We start from the raw sequence: 15,188 nt of genomic DNA, 5'->3' as shown, positions 1-15,188 counted from the left end.
GGTTTGCTTCAGTTTACGGAGTGCAGGGGTGAACCAGGGTGAGGAGGTTTTAAAAGTGAAGTTTTTCCTTTTGAGGGGGGCCAAGCTATTGAGGGAGGCGAGTAGGGTTGAATTAAGGTGGTTGAGTTGATCATCGGGTGAGCTGAGGTTCGAGTCCAGGGGGAGAGTAGAGGATAGCAGGTCGGAGAGGTGCTGGGGATCAACAGAGCGTAAATTACGGAAAGTGATGTTCCTGGATGGGGGGGGGGGGGGGGCGGCGGACGGGGGAGGCGGTGGTGAACTGTATGAGTTTGTGGTCAGAGAGGGGAAAGGGGCAGGGGTGGAGGTCGAGTACTGTGAGGTTGGTGGAGCAGACAAGGTCAAGGATGTGTCCTTTATCGTGGGTGGGGAAGGTGACATGTTGTGTAAATGAGAAATTGTCCAGAAGGGAGGAAAATTCAGAAGCGTGTTTGCAGGTGGTGGAGTCCATGTGGATGTTAAGGTCGCCGAGGAGTAACAGACGTGGGGAGAGGGATGAAGCAATGGTTAGGAGTTCAGTGAGATCAGAGAGGAAGGAGGGGTGTGGTTTAGGGGGGCGGTAAATGAGGATAACTGTCAGTGAGGGAGGGGTTTTGAAGGCGAGAAATTCGAAAGATGGTACTGAGGGGAGGGTGAGTTCTGTAGTCCGGATGTTCTGGTTGTAGATGACAGCCAGCCCACCACCACGGCGTGAGGGGCGGGGTTTAGTGATGTAATTAAAACCAGGGGGGGATGTTTGATTAAGCGAGAAGAAGTCATTGGGTTGTTGCCAGGTTTCAGTGAGCAGAAGGAAGTCGATGGATTTGTCCAGGATGAGTTCGTGAAGGATGTGGGCTTTATTGTTGAGTGACCGTATATTTAGAAGGGCAAAATTGGTCAAGTGGGGGGTTGTAGGGGTGGTGGCAGGCTGGAGAGGTATGAGGTTGTCTAGGTTAGCAGCGCGGGGGTGGGCATGAGAGGGGGGGCAGTGGAGCAAAGGAGGGGGGCTTGATGGTGGGGAGAAATGGCTTGTTATATGTGTTGGGAGGCGGAGGGGAGAGGGATCCGCTCCAGGTATTCCGTGCAGCTGGGAGTGTAGGTGAGCGGGGGAGAGTGTAAGAGAAGCAGTAGGAGTTGCATTCTGATGACGCGTCAGGTGTGCAACAGTGCGTTGCGTGGAGCAGATGGATGCAATGGATTGTCCGTGCTGAAGGTAAACAAAACTGCGGCGGGTGCTTCGGTGAATGTAGCGGGGTCGACGAAGGAGTCCAAGATGTCTGATGACTGAGATGGAAGACGGAGTGGAGGAGTTGGTCAATGAAAGCAGCTGTGAGATGGACTATTTCAGCATGATGACAGGCGGAATGGCTGGGAGCAGTGTGATGGCAGCGATAGCAGCGATAGCAGCGATAGCAGCTAGCAGCAGATAGCAGCAGATAGCAGCTAGCGGGCTAGCTATAGGTTCACAGAGGTGGAGGATTGTTGTGGAGACGAGGAAGATCCACGACATGGCAGGAGGATGTGAGCAGCGGAACGGGACAGATGCACCCCAGAGATGAAGGCAGGAGGCAGAGAGAGTCCACGGTTGTTGCATGGGACGGAGACAGACAGTAGGCGATGTAGCAGATAGCAATAGCCACCCGGCACGTTGATGGCTACGTGAGGGCAGCCGGCTACAGCCAGCAACGGAGGCAGAAGTCCAAAATAAGTTAAACATTTTTTTTTTTAAAAACAATGTGCATTGCATTAAAGATGTGTAAATGCAGGGCAGTGGTCCAATTCGAAAGATTGAAGAACGAGTGGTAGTTGAGGGTGATAGAGGGTGACAGAGGCGGAGAAGCGGCGAACAGTCAACGCCAGCGTCCTCTCCAGCAGCGGGAAAAGGTACAAGCAGCCTCCCTGTACAGTGTTGCCTTAAGGCAGGGGTCGGCAACCTTTTTCATATGAAGTGCCATTTCAAAAAAAAAAGTTTATCAGCGTGCCAACGATCGAGAATTATCAACAGGGGGGGGGGGGTTGAGGAGCTTGACGCTCGTCAACTATCAGCCTCGCTGCGGGGAAGCAGCGTGTGGACATGTCAGCGCAACTTACATAATGCCGAATTTAACAAACACATTTAAACAATTGGTTTAAATGGCATAATAATAAGGGCAATCGTCCGTTCTGTGATTTTCCAGAGTACACATGTCATGATATTAGGTTCATGCACAGTGAGATGAGGTCGCTGTCCCTTTAAGAGAGAGAGAGAGAGAGAGAGAGAGAGAGAGAGAGAGAGAGAGAGAGAGAGAGAGAGAGAGAGAGAGAGAGAGAGAGAGAGAGAGGGGGGGTGTGGCTTGTGCATGTGTGTTTGTGGATGGTAGAGCGGCAGTGAGGCAACGTGTATGTTTCTGGAAGTGAAACGAGGCAGCAGAAAAACAGAGGTCTGTGATGTATTTTGTGAAACAGAAGAACAGCTAAATAAATGCAACGGCCTCCCAAGAAGACCTCGCCTCTCTCCAGTCATTTAAGCTAAAGTTGGTTATTGAACCTGAAGCTTGTTGCTTCTGCCCTCCTCGACTACGGTCTGGGAGCCGACAGGAAAGTTCAACACACAGTTGGCCAGTCCGCCCCTTTGTAGCATATTATTTCGATGAGAGATGAGCAGATCGCCACTGGGCTTTCAACTAAATACACAGCCACGCAAAAACTGCGGCATTTGTACAGCTCCTTATGGGTACTGCAATTAGTGAAGTGCTTTCCTCCGTGGTGAAACGATCAGCACTGCACCACAGAGGAAAGCGGCAGAAAGTCACCTGGAGTTAAAGAGAGCGGGGCTGCGTTACGTGCATGGCTTCCTTCTGCAGGTAACGGGGAGACGCGCTCTGGCGGCGGTCTCGTTCAGGATCCGAAGATACAATTTAAATATTTTTGCACACTTATTACACTTATACACTTATCACACTCCTAGTGTGCCACTGGTTACGGTGCCGCGTGCCAATGCTGGCACGCGTGCCAGGGGTTGCCGACCCCTGCCTTAAGGTAACATATTGGAAATCACAGTAATGGAATAATTTAGGAATACAATAATTGTACATCATAGATTGTGCTTTTTACAGATGTAGTTTTAATGGCATTTCCAGTAACATAAACATCTATGATGTGTGTATTTACTGATTGTTCCTACTTGTTATTTTACATTCATTCTTTGTTAAGGGTGACTTAATCAGCACTGTCCCTGTTAAATAAATGAGAATAAATTAAATAAGAATAATACACTTGTTTAAAAATATGTCCTTTTCTCATGTGTTTCCACCCCCACAAATGTGACAGTATCCATACTTTAGCATAGCATCACTTTCTAGTTAATTAATCAAAATCATATTTTCAGATAGAAAATGATGATATTCATAATCATAAAAGGGTGGTTTAGAGGGTCAAAAACAATGAACCAGACGTGTAAATGACTGCTTATTTTCTCTAATTTAATGCCTGTAGGCCTACACATCGGGAGCGAAACAAACTGAGGTGAAAATGCGGACTCTCATTGTGAAAGTTAAGAAAGGAAGGAGTGGATATGGTATGCACTTCCTTCATCAAGGTTAAAAAAAGAGTAATAAAGTTCCAGTTTATGGAGTATTGCTGATTTAAAATGTTCATAAATATAGGCACAATTTGATCCGTTTAGCAAAACTCGATGGGCTGATCCCTTTGTTCTTCCTTACATGGACCATATTTCACTCTATACTTCTCCACCGTGTTCTATATATTCTATAGGTGTAGGCTTGGTACAAATATGGTTGAAATGTCATCATTATTCCCCCCATATCCATGACAGTATAAATAAACATTGATTAAAGCTCAGAAAAATCACATTGCAAAAAAACGTGCGCATTTTGCTGCGTAATAAAAGTGTCCTGTGTGAATGTTTTTATGACAAAATCAATAGTTCAACTAAGTATGTTTTAAAAGCAAATTGTATGAAAATAAAATAACCTGTGTTAAGCCTCTATACTTTTCACATTGGTCATAGCTTCCTGCTTCTATCCACTGATTATGCACTGTGCTGGTGTCTACATGCATCCGTACGCATGTGTGTATGCAAACACAGATTATGCATCGCTGTCTCATCTGCCAGAGGAGCACACAGGCATGCCCTGCCTGTCTGCCACCCCAATCATCTCCACTGGCTCCCTCCACCCAACTTCCCCACTTCAGCCCAGTGTGTTGGGCCCCTCCCTCCCTTGCCGCCAATTTGACTGGAACAGCGAGTGCAGGCCGGGCAGCCTTCCAGGAGCCTTTCTAAAGCAGCTGAATATTCATCTTCATTACGGTATCACCACCCCCGCTCCGTCCGGGGCCGGGTCATTTTAACAGGGAGCAAGTGATCCAAATGGGGGGGATGGGGTGGGAGGAGTTGTATTTCTCTTATTCTTCTTCTGTTCTTTCTTTTTTTACCGAAGGTTGTGTAGGCAGTCTGCCCTTGTCAATGTATTTTTAGTATTTCCGTGGTGTTGTTGTTTTGACACAGTGGGAAGAAGACCTGGGCAAAGATGGCTGCGAATAGTTCTGGAGCTGATGCCATTCAACACGAGAAAAAACTTCGAAAAACGTCAAGAACTGACAAATCCTGTTCAAGATATATCAGGTGAACAGCAATTACATTTTCCGTTATCATTGCTGAATTCAAATTTCACACATTTGAAGTGTGAATTTCATTAAAATAGATGTGTATCACCATTGATTTGACTGTTTATTGGTTGTTTGAGCTTCACAGCTTTGAGGGGTGTCTATCTTCAGATGAATGTGGAGATCTGTGTCAAAAAGGCCAAAACACTAATTTGCATAGCTGTACTGATGCAATCAAAAAATGCTCCATTGTGTGGTGCATATAAAACAAGGAACACTGAATACCTGAAGAAAGAGATGCAAAAATAACTGTTTTTCTGTTATTGCAAAGCCAATCAACACCTGAGATATCACGTAAATCCACCTTGGGTAATGTCAATCATTGTGTTCACTTTCATTTTATTTCATTTAATCGTTTATTTGACAGGGATAATGCACATTAAGGAACACTTAAAACAAAAAAAATTGTCAAGTGTAAATACGCCGGATTTCAGCTTTGAGCTCATTTCCATCTGCAGCCCCTCACAAAAAACATTTAAGAACATGACATTTATAAAGATAGAAAAAACAAATAATGAAAAAAAAGAGCAAGAGCAGCACACACAAGTATTTACCAGATGGCAGTACAATGTAGCAGCAACGACATGTAAAGTGCAAGAGAAGATACAAATAGATACATAAAGTGCAAGAGGAGATACCCCTGTGTTAAAGTGCATTTAGCGGTGATTGCATGTCTGTTTGTTTCTCAACCATTCTTTGAGTTGACCTTTGAAGCTATTGAGAGTGGGACAATCTCGTATCTCAGTTGGGAGGCTATTCCACGATGAGCTGCCTTTAACGGAGAGGACATTTCATCCAAAAGTGATCCGTCTGTGATGGGCTTCACAGTCTCCTCTAGTGTCTGACCTAGTGCAGCGTCCAGTGTCTTTTTTGTGCAGGGATTCCCCTAAGGGAGGGGGGGGGGCCAGTCCATGTAAACATTTATAAAAAACCACATACTTTTAAAAGACTTAAAATTGTCAAGTGGTGGTATGAATGTGGCTTTCTGTCAAACACCTTGATAGCTATCTTGTACAGCTGCTGTTCTATGGGTTTCAGGTTTGTGGCACAAGCAAACGACCAGTTTGCAAAACAGTATTCAATGTGGGATAGAATCATACAGTGGAGGTATGACTTTGCAGCATTGACAGTTAAGAAAGGTCTGATTTGTTTAAAATGTTGCAAGTTGAATGTAATAGTATTGGATACTTTCTTAATATTTTTCTTAAAAGTCAAGTTTGCATACTGTTTTTTTTACGTTTCACTGTAAGCAAATGTTGTTCAGCCAGTGTTGAACCTTGTCCAAAGCTTTTGAGAGATGAGATTATTTCAGTCTTTTCCCCGTTTATAAAGATGACCGCATCATCGGCATACATTTGCACATTCAACTCAGGACATGAGGATGAACCAGCCTCAGGAAACCAGCTGCTCTGTAACCTGATGGTAGGACAGCACATCATTGTGGAGGGGGTGTGTTATCTTTTAGGATCCTTAGGGCCTTCGCAGGCACCTCACACATATCACTTATTCTCAGATTATGGACACCAATGTTGTTGTGACTTAAAAGTTACACTAGAAAATGTATATTCAGGGCCAACACATCCACTGTGTTTTTACTAAGCATCAGTGCAACATAATGTCACAACATATTTTCTAGGATTCAGTTTTCTGCCCCGTGAAACATAAACAATGTTGCTCCTTTTATCCATTTTAAGCATTAGTATTGGTGTTGTAATAGCATGTAACCAGGACTGCCCATTGTTCTGAGGGACAAGAACATGGAATGACGTTATTTAACTTTCAAAATAGTTTACTAGGACAAAAGCATCTGATTGGCTAGTAGTCATTGCCTTTTTAGCCTAGATAATGGGTTGGTTATTCAGGATCATCATGAGGATCCACATTGGTAAGGGTTAGACTGGGTTAAGGGTTAAAGTGTTAAAGTCCAATGAAGCCATGGGTTTTTCTTTGTTTTCTTTTTGGCATGGCAACATTGACACTGTTTCAATGTTTTAAATGTAAACAGGCCAGCTGAAAACTTACATCCCAACTAACTAAGGCAGCTATCATGTATTAGTTAGCTCAAATCTGCCAGTGACATTGCGTCCGCAACTGGCTGGCAATTCCATGCCTGCTTTTGTTAACTTTTGTAAATCAAGTATCAATGATCTAAAAACGTCAAAGTTGTTAATCTGGACTATTATTTTAAACTGCATAGTTGCTGTACCAAGATGGAAAGCATGTCAGTCATAGCATGAAGAAAAGCATGTTTAATTTACTGTAACAAAAGAACACACACATTTATAACATAACATAAAGGTTTGGGTCAAAGCAGGTACATTTAACCACAGGGGTTAGGCAGAGATTCATCAGGATTTAAGGATCAGGCAGTAGTGGGCTGACAAATATAAAAACTGACTGGGGAAAAAGATTGTGTTGGAAATGAGACTCAGGTGAGCAGGAGGATGTGTCGGTCAGGTTACCAGGAAGTCCGCGGGCATCGGTAGACAATGCAATAAAGCTTAATGAAGTGGAGACAAATGCGGATGGCAGAATTGGCAAAAACACAACTGAGAAATCTGTCAAGACGATAACAAGCTTGATACAGCTTTTTTATTCTCCTCTGAAGGTGAAGCATCAAACTTATTCTGTTGTTTTTCCTGCTTACCATCAAAAGTCCTCCTCTGTTTTCTTACAATTTGACAAGAAGGGAAAATAATGACAGTAACACAGGGCGCATCAAGAGTTGGATCATTTTCAGCTCTGAGAATGCCAGGCCCTTCCTCAAAACTGCCAGAAGCAGGGAAGCGCATGGGGCCTGTGGCGCAGAACCAGCATGCTCTGCTTCAAACTCATTAAAAACAATTACAGGAAAAGGCCGCAGCTTACCGCTTAAAATGTCTCCGGTGTGATCACGTCAGATCCTTTGAACTAACGTGACATATAGCATTGACATAAGTGTGAGGAGACGGATAATGTAAGCTTTGTCAAATAATGTGAGCTAGCAAAAAGAGTGGAAGATCATTGGTGCGGAGTTCTTGTTTATGGTTTATCTCAAGGCATCGTGTGGACCTGAGGGCAAAGCGCTTCACAAACTGAGCTCCATGCAATATTCCCAGAGTCAGGGCTATTGCTTACTTTTTGCAGTATGTGTGTAAATGTTACTCTTCTGTGAGAACAAATGAAGAACTTCTGCAAAACACTAGGCTTCAGGACAGAGACATTTTCTGCCAATTACATCAGTTATTTTCTTTTCAGTTCTGAGTCTTAAAGGGATTTGCCATCTTTTGCTGATATTCCCCAGATGGCTGTCAGAATATCCATCCAGTCTCTGCCTAATCCTACGCAACACAGCACTGAAATATACATTACAGCTTTGTTTGGCATTTGTTTTACCTCCTCGGCAATTAGGCGCATGATGCGTCTATAGCCACTATGTTTTATTGATATGTGAGTCAGGCTTGATACCACCTACACCTCCTGAATATGCAGTGAACTGTAGGAGTGATTTGGACTGACATGCATCCCATGATTTGTAAATGTCATAAATTGGTTTATAAAGTATAGAAAACGTTTTGCTTTCCACTTGGAAAGGACCATCTGCAAATGCAGTTTTAAGAAATATAAACTAGGTTTGAATGTTCGGCAGGTTATCAAATTGTACTCCTGTGTTGAGTGAGTAATTTTCTTGAAGTCAAAGTGTTTGCCTGAAAGCTTCGAAGACCTTTGGTAACATCGGAATATTGGTGCCAAAATACATCATTTGGTGTGCTCAATTTTCTCCGAACTAAGACGTTACCTCTTCATAGAGAATTTTCTTCTCCTCGGTGAATAGCCTTTTTCTACAAAAGTATGATTGAAATTGTCTGTGACAACCGCCACTCAAATTGAGCGGCCCATAACGACAAGAGAGCCAAGAACAGGCTTAATACTATTTATAAATCTCTGAAATGGCAGGGTTTGCAGGAAAGTGTGAAGGAATAAGGGATTGAGGGTAGGAGGTGGCGTGTGTGTTTTTTCTCCCCACCCCAAAGCTTCTTATGACCTTAGCGTTCCTCCAGTCTAAACATAGCCCCACTTCAGATATAATGGACCCTTCCAATAAGTACTCCTAAACAAGCATGCATTTTAAATCACTGTCACATTGCAACACTGCTGTTCATGCTCAGTGGGAATGATCAGAAGAAATATTTAATCTTTCATAGTTGTGATATTGTGTTCATCATCTGTATGCAAGCACAAAAGTTTTCAACGCAAAGTACGTTCATTAATTCTCCGAATGAAATTATCCTAATCCCTAAAAAAATAGTTTTATCCTACACACCATGATTTCAACTCTTGACTCTAAGGCTCCGCAATTTTCCAAGAGCACAGCAAGTGTTCAGTCCTACACCACCCAGTTCTAAGAAGTCCCAAAGGATTAGCCAGATTATTGAATCACGGCTTTAGATAATACCATCAGTTACAGTTTACTTCTGAGAACAGATGCAAGAAGGGGCAATATGGCAATGTTGTGAGTGTGCTAATGATAGCAGCAGACTTTTCCCTCCAAATAAGCAGATGCGGTGAAGTTTGAACAGCTGTCAAACGTGATGAGCGTGACACAAGCGCCTGCAGTGGAAACTCAGGGACTTTTCTTATGGTATAGCGGCCTACACAGTAACGGAACATACCAGATGACAAATCATGCTATCTGTGGAACACCTGGTGCTTCTCTTTGAGAGAAGATTCAGAGTGCAGAGGTATTACAATTTAATCAAATGTAACATATGCAGGAAAGGTAAGTATAACAACTCAAAGATTACTCAAAATGACAACAACAAAGAAATCAAACACGCAGCTTTATGTCGGCTTATACGTATCTTAGACTTTTAGTGTCTCAGAGTCTATAATCGTACAACTCCCAGTGGGTATGATGCATTGATAACTTACGGTACCCTCAAATGTGTCTGAATCCGACTTTATGTCTTTGGTTGTGAGTTGTTCATTTAAGGTGCACATGTACACTGTCTCAAAAATGGCTCATATCGTCAGTTAGCTGAGTTTCTTCCCATTCCCCCGGCGGGGGCTATGGGGCTTAACAGGTTAAATTGTTTCGGGGAATGTTAAAGTGGTTCGGCAAATGTTAAAGTTGTTCGGGACTTGTACATTTGTCTCAGTTCTCGTAAAAGTGTTTCGCTAATGTAATTTTGTTTTATAAAATCTAATTTTGTTTTATAACATTTAAATGTGTCTGTAGCTTTGTAAAAGTGTTTTGCATCTTGTTAATGTGTTTATGTTAATGTAATTTTGTTTTATAAAATGTAAATTTGTCTCAAGCTTTGTTAAAGTTTTTCCCACTTTGTAATTCTCGTTTGCACTTCTCAGCCACCGCAACAATGCCATTAATTACAATGCAATATATACTTTACTATTTACTACCATCATCTGGCAATGAACCTTTACACAGAGTAGTTTACAGAAAGTAAAATGTCTTGGTAAAACCGTATTTATTTTTTGGGTTGTTTTTTAAATTTATTTTTTAAATGTTCTTGCTACTGTTGGCTAAACATATATTTGCATCTGTGAGAGGCTTGTGCATTGCATTGTGGTAAAGTTGGTCAAAAACTCCAGGCAGCATTACATGGGATATTTTTTTCTTTACTTCTGTCACAGTCTCTCATCAGCCTGACTGTGGTCACCTGCTCACACACCTGCATCACATCCAGTGGCCTGGTATTGAAGCTCCTGCCTCACTACACCTTTTTGCTCTCTACACGTAAGAACTTCCCGCACTCTTTCCCAGAGTGATTTCTCGTTGCAGACTCTGCCTGTTTTGCACCTACCCGTTATCTGGATTCCCCATTCCAGATTTCGATTCCAGCCCGTGTGTTTCCTGGTTCCTGTTTGCCTGTTCTGGTGGCTGCTAGGCGTTAGTGATGGCAAAATTAAGCTTTGAATGAAGCATCGAACCACTTGGACAATTGTGTCGGAAATAGGTTAATTTCTCGAAGCTTCAGTTACAGCGACCTCTCCTGGCGAAGTGCAAGGCTGCAGTGGGTTTAACGTATCTTTGCCTTGAACAATATTCGATGCATACACACACTAAGACTGAATATCATGTTCTATTTGCAATTAAAGATTGATAATTGTGTGTATTGGGTTATTGAGAAGAGACTAGAGAGTGCTGGAAATTGTTTTGGGCGGAGAGGGCCTTTTATCAGTCATTAAAGTATTAAAGTTGAAAAGCAATGATTAAAAGTTCATCCGTTCCGGGCTGTGAACAGGCTGCGCAGAGGACATCGCCACATTCGGGCCGCCGGCTGTATCCACTGGGCTATCTATTCCTTGAACTATACTGAACTGTTTTTCTATTACACATAATTGTCTTTTTGTTCACAACTTCTCCACATTTCGAAGTGTTTCCCGAGCCAGAACGACCTATCTTTCTTACTGGCTTGCTCTATAATGATACAATTCAAATGCAATACCAACAGCAACAACGCAAACTACGACAACAACCCACACATTGCGCATTGTTAAGAGCGGTTATGAAGTGTTGAAGCGCTCAAATTCGAAACTGTTTCAACCTGTCACCTGTCAGAATAGAGATGAGGCGGTGCATTGAATCATGTGATTGGACCGCGAACCAGTCAAGTGATTCATTCAGGAAATGAAGCAGTTGCTGGTTTGGACGTCACATGTCACGTGATTTGAAGCAAGCTTTGAATCACTGGCCGTTTCTCAATCTCGAGGATACTGGCTTCCAAGCCAATATTCCAAGGATTCTACGTCATCGAGTGCCGCCGAAGTACTGTTCCAATGTCCAGCATACTTGGAATTCCACCGAGGCCGCGTCCCTTGGTTTGGGGGAAATTTCGAGGCTGCACATGGGTAGACTTTGCGTCCTTAAAATCCCCACAATGCTTTGCACACGGACCAATTTCAAAAACCCTTGCAGAGAATTGCTGAACCGACGCAGCACACATTTAAATGTAAGTATGTAGTGGCGTAGAACATGTGTTGGTAAATATGTTACTTTGTTACATTTGTTTGTTATCACCAAAAATGTGTTCCGTGAAAGTAAAGCAAGTTCATAATTAGATAGACATCGTGAGGTATTTATTTTCGGTACAGTTTATGTTGAAACCGAGTGGCACACTTGTTAGCCTGTTCCATTCTTCTTCGTTTTCCAAAGCCATGGCTTGGAAGCATACTTGCTTAGTTTCTGAAGGAAGTGACTTGGAAGTACGCAACTACCAAGCCAGCATCCTAACGGAGATTAGAAGCTGTTTCAACAATAAGGAGAGGGAGAGTCCTCTCCTGTCGGAATGAGATAACGTCAGCTCAGTGAGGTAAAGGACTCGCTGAGTGATTAGACTGTAAACTTTAGTCCAAGTTATCTCAGTGGGTCTCAAACGGTTTGGTCATCTATCTAAACAAATATTTCCATCTATTTAATATTGTACAAAATAAGTTAACAAATCATTCTAATGTGTACTAGGTCAGTAAAAGATTGTGTGATTAGTAAAAGCATAAATAACAAGAAATAATGCAGACTAGGTAAGATGAAGATAGGAGAGAGGAGTTTATCAAATATTTGTTATTGCTTGTGTGCATATTCTTATGTTTTTTTAATTATTGAAATATATTATTGAAATATATAAAGTTCTGTTTCATATGAGTGTTGAGAGCTGTATCCCAATTTTGACCTCAAAGTGCACCAGATTGATGCATTTAACTTCAATTTAAAGAAAATAAATCTTCCCGGGGGTGCATGCCTCTGGACCCCCCTGGCCGATGTGAGGTCCACCCACAAATACAACAGGTTCACATGGATAGGATACTAGATAAGTTTGCACACTGATTATATACACTACACATTTTTCTTGGGTGTTTTAAACACTATAGTCCCTATTATATTTGTAGAAATGCAGGAAATGGAATTAAATCGAGAACATGTTTTATTGCGGAGGACCCCCTGCTTTGTGTGCCCCCCTCCTCTTAAACCAAAGTAACACCCTTGACAGTATTAATATCAAATTGTAATACTTTATTATGTAAAAACGTATTTATCTGCATGACATCTGAGTAAATTCCACTCTGCTGCTGAAGGCCACAGGACGCTGTAAGTGGTACATTTTAAATATTTCTGAAATTGCTATTTTAAAAGGTCAAAGAACTGCACTCAAAGCTACATAAACACTTACCAAATGCAAACGTTTGCACCAAATATAACACACTTCATTCATAATACCAGACTGTTTGACCATCCAACTACACACTGCTGAGCATCATCTAAAGCACTTTCATCTTTTATGGGCTATGCTCTGTACATAGAGGTTTCTGCAGATAAAGATTGCTTGAGTATACATAAATACAGTAAATTAAGAAATACAAATGAGTTGTTGAAAAAATCACATTGTGCACCATGCCTCCCAGCACATAGTTACAGTTGTTCTGTAACGCAAAACAAAAATGGTGCTTCTTTCAAATACAAAAAATGTTGGAGCAAAAAACAAAACAAAGGAACAAATGTTTAGGCTGCAATGTGGGCTGTGTTATATGGACCAAGGTGGGCATGGCGGTGGGGACACTATTTTGTGTGATCGCAGCACACATTGTGATGTTGCCACCACGTTGGCCAGGGACATCTATGATGGCTCTGTGACCAATAATGTTCCTACCCCTTCTCCTGGGGCCTCATGTATAACGCCGTGCGTAGGATTGACGTGGGAAGGTTGCTTACGTAGTAGAAATCCGAAAAATAGGTCCATACATTTTCCGCCACTTTCCGATTCACCAAACATTGCGTACCGGCGAGGAAAGTGCGTATGGCACTACGCCTGTTTCCATTTTATAAATCACAACCGACTCGAAATGAGGTGCAGCTTTTGCGGGCTTCACGTAACGCCCATATTTGCCTATGAATAGTCAAAGACACGCCCTTTCATTCATTCATTTTGACTGACTGCATAGAGAAGATCGCAGGAAATGACGACAGAACAGCTAAAAAAAACATCTCACACCGTGTCAGATTCTGGTTATTTTGGGGAGGTCGAGATAAATCATATTGTTTGGTGGATGCAGTTTGAACCAGAGTAGCAGCATGGAGGTTGGATCGTCACCAAAATAAATAAATAAGTGGTCCGAAAAAGGTTAATGACAAAAAAAATACACATAGCCTTCCTGTTTGTAGCGGGGACAGGAGACACCACCTTGATGAGAAACTGTAAGAAATAATCGGGAATTCCTCCGGAGTGGAGTCATGACGACTGGATCTGAATTATGTTTTTGTATTTGGCGGTTTGTGTCCCAGCTGTCGATCAGCTGTGCGCAGCGTCTCCACTGCAGCTTGTGCATCTCAACCCCCCCCTCCGCAGCAACTCTATATCCACCAGTTAAAGGAAATACAACTAATGTGTAGTGTTATATTAGCTGTACAATTTACCACAATTGGTGCTCTTAGTTTCCATACCTCCTGTGTTTTACGAGCGACTTATCAAGTCTTGGCAAACGGCATAAAACACGATTACAGTTTTTCTCGATTGCTAACACACATTTTTTTTTAATTGCTCAGTTTCTCAGAACACTAAACACAATTCACAAAACCACACACCCAAAGTGCAAAACACCTAATTGCTCCTGCTAAATGAAGAACTGCACTCAAAACTACATAAACACTTACTAAATGTAAACTTTTGCACCAAATATAACACACTTCATTCATAATACTAGATTGTTTGACCACCCAACTACACACTGCTGAGCATCATCTAAAGCACTTTCATCTTTTATGGGCTATGCTCTGTACATAGAGGTTTCTGCAGAGAAAGATTGCTTGAGTATCAAGAAATACAATAAATGAAGAAATACAAATCACATTGTATTCAAAGATAACATTGTGCAACATGCATCTCAGCACATAGTTATACTATGCTTCGGATCTCTCTAAGTGTGATGCATTGTTTGCCAAAACCCAGTTTGTAACTGCTGCTGCCTGTGCCTCATTGAAAATCCTTAGCCTTCCACCTGCACTTCTTTGTTTCTCAGTCCTTCGGATAAACAAGAAAGATATAGTGGTTGGTCAGTGTCTGTGTTGCATAACAGTAAGTGTACCAGAGTCAATTGTGCAGGATTTGTGTACAGTTATAGTATGCAACATGCCAACAATTCAATTACAGTAATGAAGTAAATACGTTTCACACAACAGATACAGTATAATTAAGCAATAACTCACGACAGGCCGTGGTATATGCTCATTATATCACAGCTAAGGGGCGTGGTTCGGCCCGACGCGAAGCAATCTGATTGGTCCATAGCGTTTTTGCGGACCTCTTTGATTACAGATTTGAAAACATCGTTGCTTGCTTTAAAAGTAGCACAATTCATTATGTTAAACCTTCAAAAGTATCTAGATATCCCTGCCCTAATGCCAAACGAACTGCACACTGAATATGTTTTGCCGTTTGATGTCTACTGTATGTCTGGACCGCTGCGTCAAAAAGGAGGGCTTCTGCCCCGTTACTTCTCTGCTGCTTTCTTGTTCCAGTATGAAAAGCAAACTG

This window comes from Notothenia rossii, assembly GCF_949606895.1.
Source record: "Notothenia rossii genome assembly, chromosome: 2".
NCBI classification, from domain to species: Eukaryota; Metazoa; Chordata; class Actinopteri; order Perciformes; family Nototheniidae; genus Notothenia; species Notothenia rossii.
This window is presented reverse-complemented; position numbering follows the sequence as displayed.